Below are 6000 nucleotides of genomic sequence, written 5' to 3'. Positions count from 1 at the left end.
ACATATATATCTGAGAGAGTTTTCGAGTTCTGGAGCAGGAAATGGAAGTACCAATGTGATGATGGTGAGGCAAGGATAAGAGCTCACATACTTATTAAAACATATTTACTAAGCTCTTATTATTTTTCAGGACTGTAATATCTGAGAATAAATAATGATCAAAATTCAACACACAGTAAACTCCCTTTCAATAGACTTTACAATCTAAAGTAGGGGTCTTCAAAGTGGAGGTACAACCACCCTACAGACTGAACACGATGTGACAGTTAGGAAATTACAATGCAGAGTGAAAAACGCCCTAATGGAAACCAAGATACACAGATAATAACTAAAACATCTGTCAAGAGCATGTGAAAAGACATCCTTTGGGAGATAGGAATAAAATTATAATAAACTTTATATTTACTTTTATCTTAAAATGAGAAAAAAATATTTAATATTTAATGTATGATGACAGTTACATAAGTCCATGTGCATGCATGCTAAGTCTCTTCAGTTGTGTCTGACTCGGTGCAACCCTATGAACTGTAAGCACATCAGGATCCTCCATCCATGGGATTCTCCAGGCAAGAATACTGGAGTGGGTTGCCATGTCCTTCTCCAAGGGATCTTTCCAACCCCACAGATCGAACTCAGGCCTCTTATGTCTCCTGCATTGGCAGATGGATTCTTTACCACTAGCACCACCCGGGAAGCCCATATAAGTCCATAATTAAAAATAAATACAGATTTGGTGGCTCAGATAGTAAAGAATCTGCCTGCAATGCAGGAGACCTGGGCAATGGCCCAGTGCCTGGAATATACCTGGCACATGATAAACATCACATTGTTAAGTATGTAAAATAAATTTACCTGCATTAAATAGGTGGCTGTGTTGGATTCATGGTCATTGGGTAACAGAAATACAATTAGAGTGCACTGGGAGAAAGGTTTAATTTCTGAGACCTGATATGAAGAAAGCATAGGATACTAGGATGATGAAGGCCTTAAATTATCCAAATATCAATGAAAAACAGCAAGGATCTACTCATGCCCCGAACACAAAGCACTTTGTCTTTTGTGCTTGTATTTGTCTAGTTGAAACGATGTCACTTACTCCATCACCTTATTTCCTACAAAAAGTCTTGAGAAATGGAGTTGGCAGTGATCACTAAGGGAAAATCAGAATCCCTAAGAAAAATCACGGTAAATCTACCAACAGGGAGTTAAGCTATAGCATCAGTTTCCAGCGCTTTTTTTGTTGCTGCCCTATTTAGTTAGCTCTGTTACTCTCCGTAGGCATTTAACCCTTTCACCTGAAATCAAGAACTGGCTCCCTTCCAGAACCCGCGAGGAGACAGCACCACAGTGGGCGTCTTCCGTCCAAACTCAGCCACACAACCCTGCCACGCCTGGCAGGCACTGAGAGAGGCAGAGTTCAGGGCATCAGGAACTTCACCGGTGCTATTGCGCAGGCTCTGCGTTCCACGCAGGCTTATTAGGAAGAAAGCGGATAAAATTGCCCAGAGACACGTGAACCAGAGGGGACCAACCCGGACCACGGCTCTCCACTGCATCGGATTCTGGAATTTACAATCACGAAAGTTCTATTGTCTCACAATTGGCTCCCGGGCCGCATGACATCATAGCGCTAGATTCGGCCTCCGGACGGCGATTGGCTGGCCGCGCCATTGTGACGTCACGGTCAGCCCACGTTCTGATTGTAGATACCCAGCGCCTTCCTCTTCCCATCGCCGCTGCGCCTGCTGGCCGATACCTCTCAAGCCTCCTCCCCGCTCGGCTGGTCCCCGGGCTCCGCCGCCACCGCCGCCTAGCCGCTTCTCCGAGCCGCCGCTGCGCTCGGCCTAAGAGGTAAGCGGGCGGCTCCAGAAAACTTCGGCCGGCCGCCGCTCGGCCATGACACCCGCGCCGGCGCGCGGCCGGGACCGAGGGATGCAACCCGGCGGTTGGGTTCTGAACCGGTGCGCACGAGCGACTGCCGGCCCGGCCCGCGCTGCGACCGCGTGGCGAAGGAGCCCGCCGGACCCGGGTCTCAGGGCGCGATGGCAGGCATCTCGGCCGTTTCGGCGCGATGCTGTCTCACCTGTTCAGCGGTGGAAGCCGCCGGCAGGCGATGTGCCCACTGACTGGCGCGGCGGGAACGCACCCGGTTCGTCTACGGGAGGCAGTGCGGGTGGGCTCTGGCTCGGGTTCACCCGCCCGGATTAGAGGAACGCGCGGCCGGAGGTCCAGGGAAGAGCCCCGAGAGGGATCACGCTTCCTCGGAGAACAAAACCCGCGTGAGCCGGGAGAACCACCGCGGGGCCGCGGGGTCGCGGCGCGGGTCGGTCCCCTCGGGCCTTTCGTTTTCTCTCTTGCCCTCCCGCCTCTGCCCGCGCCCCGGAGGCGAGCCCGCTAGTCTGGGAACGCTTCGGTTTTTATTAAAACCAGATAACTGTAGCCAGCGGTCCTCGGAGAGGATGAGGCCGGTGGGGAAGCGCGGGGGGCGGGGACTCGGGAACCACCTGGGCTACTCTTGAGGGAATCGGGGCGCGAGGGCGGTGGGGTCGCGGGCTGGAGCGCCTCGCGGCCGGGTCGTGTCTGCTGCGAGTAACAAGGAAAAGTCCTCTTTTACAGTTTAAACGCAGATAAGACTCGCCCCCCACCCTACCCCAGCGTTCACAAGCCCGCCTCGGGGTGGAGGGAGTCGTGCCTGGAGCAAGACTTGTTCTTCAGAACTGTGTCTTGCAACCAACCGTTCCGTGCCCTTGCACTTTTAGGGTGATGGTTTCCCCTGCTCACGACTGTAGTTGAGCTCAGCTCTTGGCTTCTTGATTGCAAATTTGGATAATGCACTTGGCCCACTTTGGGGTGGGGGTGGGGAGTCCCGAATGGAAGAATCCAGCTGAGCTGCGGAACCTAGGGTTGCGACGGGAGAGTGAGCCTTAATTCTTTAAGAGCGGGACCGGTGGCAGGAAGTGCTTTCTTTATGGGGTGGCACGGAAGAGCTCGTGTTGCTTGTTAGGTTTTGTAACTTAGGTTTTGTTTCCCTAACCACTCAGTAGATAACCTGTTGGTTTGCACTTGTTTTGCTTGTACCTCTCAGCCAACAGCACTTGGGGCAGAATCTAGAGATACGGACACAACCTGTTTGGCGTTCGGTGGCTGTGGATGAACCCTATAACTTTCCATCCGCAGTGAGGGGACAAGCGCATCACTTTTTCAGTCCGCTTGGATGCTGTTCGCGATTCTCCAGGGAAATCTCAGTACTTGAAAGTGAAATGTCACTCGTGTCCCTTTTACATTCTTACCCTAGATTATAACTTTTCATCGGCAGGAAGTTTTTCTGGACAGATTGGTTTTCGCATTTCTTTTTTGCTTCTAACTGAAAACAAAAGGAGGAATGTTACTGATGGTTACTGATAGCTAGTTTTACAGAATATAGAACAGAACTTAGCTGAAAGTGAAAGTAGAGAGTGTATTAAAATTTGATGGTCAGATTTTTTTTTTCAAGAACAGTACCTCATTACTTCAGATTCTGTCCTCAGCTTCTTGACTCAATGTCGAAATCGTTTCTGTCCACGGGTTTCATGTTGCAGAATTGTTAGGGATTCCATGATATGATACAGTTGAAAGTGCCCAGGATGGGGGCTTGCCAAATAGTGGTTTGATAAATGTTTCTTCTTCACTTATTTTTCTTGGGGAAGGGGAAGTGAGGTTTAGCAGATGTGGCCCGGAATAAAGCTGGAGAATCTCAAATAACTGAGAAAATATTTAAAACTAGGTTTTCACAGACATATTCCAGCAAAGCCGCAGTTGAAAATGAGGTGAGTTATCCCTTTCCCTGGGATCAACTGAGCTTTTTCTTTGGGGGGGGGGGGTGGAGGTGTCAGAATTCTTAATTTGGGGGTGTTTGCAAGGATCTCTTTGCCACTACCTCCTTGTTTTCTCTCAGCATAACTGTTGATTGTCCTCCTGTTTGTAGAAGTGAGTATCTGTCCTTGGGTGTCTTATTTCCAACTTGAATTACAGAAATCACGGCAAAGCTGTTTACCATCTTCTAGGGTGACTTTGATGCCTAAGTAGATAGTAGAGAGTATGAATGATGGTTCTACTTTTTACTCAGCCCCTCACTCAGCCACATCCTGTCCCTCTCCCCTAAGAAAATTTCTAATTATTTTTAAGCCCTCCTTTGTGCCTACCAACTCTTATGTTACTGATGGGAACAGTTATTCTTTCCATTAGTTACCCAATGGGTTTGTCTTTGCATACGTTCAGTTTCAGGTGTTACTGATGTGGGCACCTTCCTATTAGTAGTTGCTTTCCATAGATAATTCTTACAGCCTCCCCGTGGGAAGTGATATCCCCTACCTCTTTTATAAAGAATTGAGAACTGAGGCCCAGAGATGCCAGGTGACTTGTCCAAATCTTGGAGATCTTTCTCCTGCAACTTACCTGCCCCGTCCTCTGTCCTTGTGCTGCTTGGATTTGTTCAGTGGGCCCTGCCCTTTATGTAACTCTGTTACTCTGTAACTTAAAAATCTAACCTCATGATTAAAGGTTCATCTTCAAGCCATCCAAGATTAACAATTTGCCATCTTTCATATCTGTAAAGTCTGTTCTTTCCTTTTAGCCCACATTTGATTCACTCTATTAATTTATTGGCTTGTCAGTTACTGAGTGTGTGCTGTGTGTGTGTCTTGGGGTTGTATACAAAGCTGAACAACACAGTGTCTGACTCCAAAGGGCTTTCTGAAGTGGCTTATACTTTAATCCTTTTACACTTGTACTTAATCTGCACCTTAGACTAGAAGGGGATCAGAAGCAGATTTCTGAGGGGGGAGGGACTTGTCTTACTGTATCTGGGAAAGCTTTATGGCAGAACTTTCCAGGTTATCAACACCTCACACTGCCCAGTTGGTTAGGATGCAAGAGACAGAGAACCCAGTGCCAGATGGACTTAAATGACCACCCGACCTGAAAAGTCCCAGAGGCAGAACTTATGTTCTGTTTCTCTGAAGTCTTCTCAGATGTTTGTTATGTCCATAGGCTGATCTTGCAAGATGACTGCCAGTTACAGTCTAGAACCCCCTGTTACCATATTCACATATGGGAACTTCCCACCACTTTCCAGAGAGGTTCCTTGGCCTTGATTTAGGCCTTGGTTACTTGAAGTAATAACTAGAAGAGTGGAAATCTGATATCCTGGATCCCATCTCAAACCGAGGATGTGGATTTAAGTTTCGCCTCACCTACCCGGCTGCTAAACTATACCTTCAGGGAATGTCTCTGTGGATATAGTGGTGTTTGCCAGTATCAGCTATAAGGGCCTCCAAGGATGTCAGGCCCCATCAAAGAGAGGATTGAATTAAATGAAACAGAATGGAATCCACATTTGAATTTCACCTTACCCATCATAGAGGAATCTTACAGGTGCACAGAGGACGGACATTCTAGGAGAGAAAGTTTAGAGAGCAGACAAGTGCACCGTTGGACATTAAAACAAGTAGCCCAGATGCATGAAGCTGACAGGCAGAAGTGGAAAGAAAGGTTAGAAGGACAAGTTTTTGATAATAAGGGCTAACTTTTATTAAACTATTACTACGTGTCAGACTCTGCACTAAGCCCTTACATGGAGTTTTCTCAAGTACTATTAGTTGGTACTCTAAGCATTCTCACTTTACAGGTGAGGAAATGGAGGCTCAGAAGTTTAGATGCTTGCCCAAGGTCACAAAGCATTCTAGCCTGGGTGGTCGTGCCCTCCTAGCCTGTTGTCTTTCCTGAGATGTCACAAGACCACTGAGGCTTTGGGACTGGAAGGAGTGTATCGTGAATGTTGTGCTCCAGGGACATGAGTATTGTCAGAATGCGTGGGATGGATTGGTGAGGATGGACACAGGGGATATGAGGGTGGACTTGGAGGCTGTTGGAGTAGGCCAGGGCAGCGATGAGGCCTCACCTGGAGCCATGGCCACAAGCACAGGCTGGAGCATGCTAATCTTTTGAGAATGTCTCTAGGAG

General features: G+C 48.1%; 1 protein-coding gene across 1 annotated transcript in view; it reads left to right on the top strand.

Moving 5' to 3' along the window:
- The first annotated feature begins 1615 nt into the window (after positions 1–1615).
- The window catches only part of ELOVL5 (ELOVL fatty acid elongase 5), a 67379-nt gene continuing 62994 nt past the window's right edge, over positions 1616–6000 (top strand). Inside the window, exon 1 of the mRNA XM_065912715.1 lies at positions 1616–1851. The gene's annotated coding sequence lies outside the window, so the exon portion shown is untranslated. The remainder of the gene's footprint in view (positions 1852–6000) is intronic.

Source organism: Muntiacus reevesi, chromosome 20, assembly GCF_963930625.1.
Source record: "Muntiacus reevesi chromosome 20, mMunRee1.1, whole genome shotgun sequence".
Classification (NCBI taxonomy): Eukaryota; Metazoa; Chordata; class Mammalia; order Artiodactyla; family Cervidae; genus Muntiacus; species Muntiacus reevesi.
The sequence above is the reverse complement of the archived record's forward strand: the minus strand, read 5'-3'. Positions and strand labels throughout refer to the sequence as shown.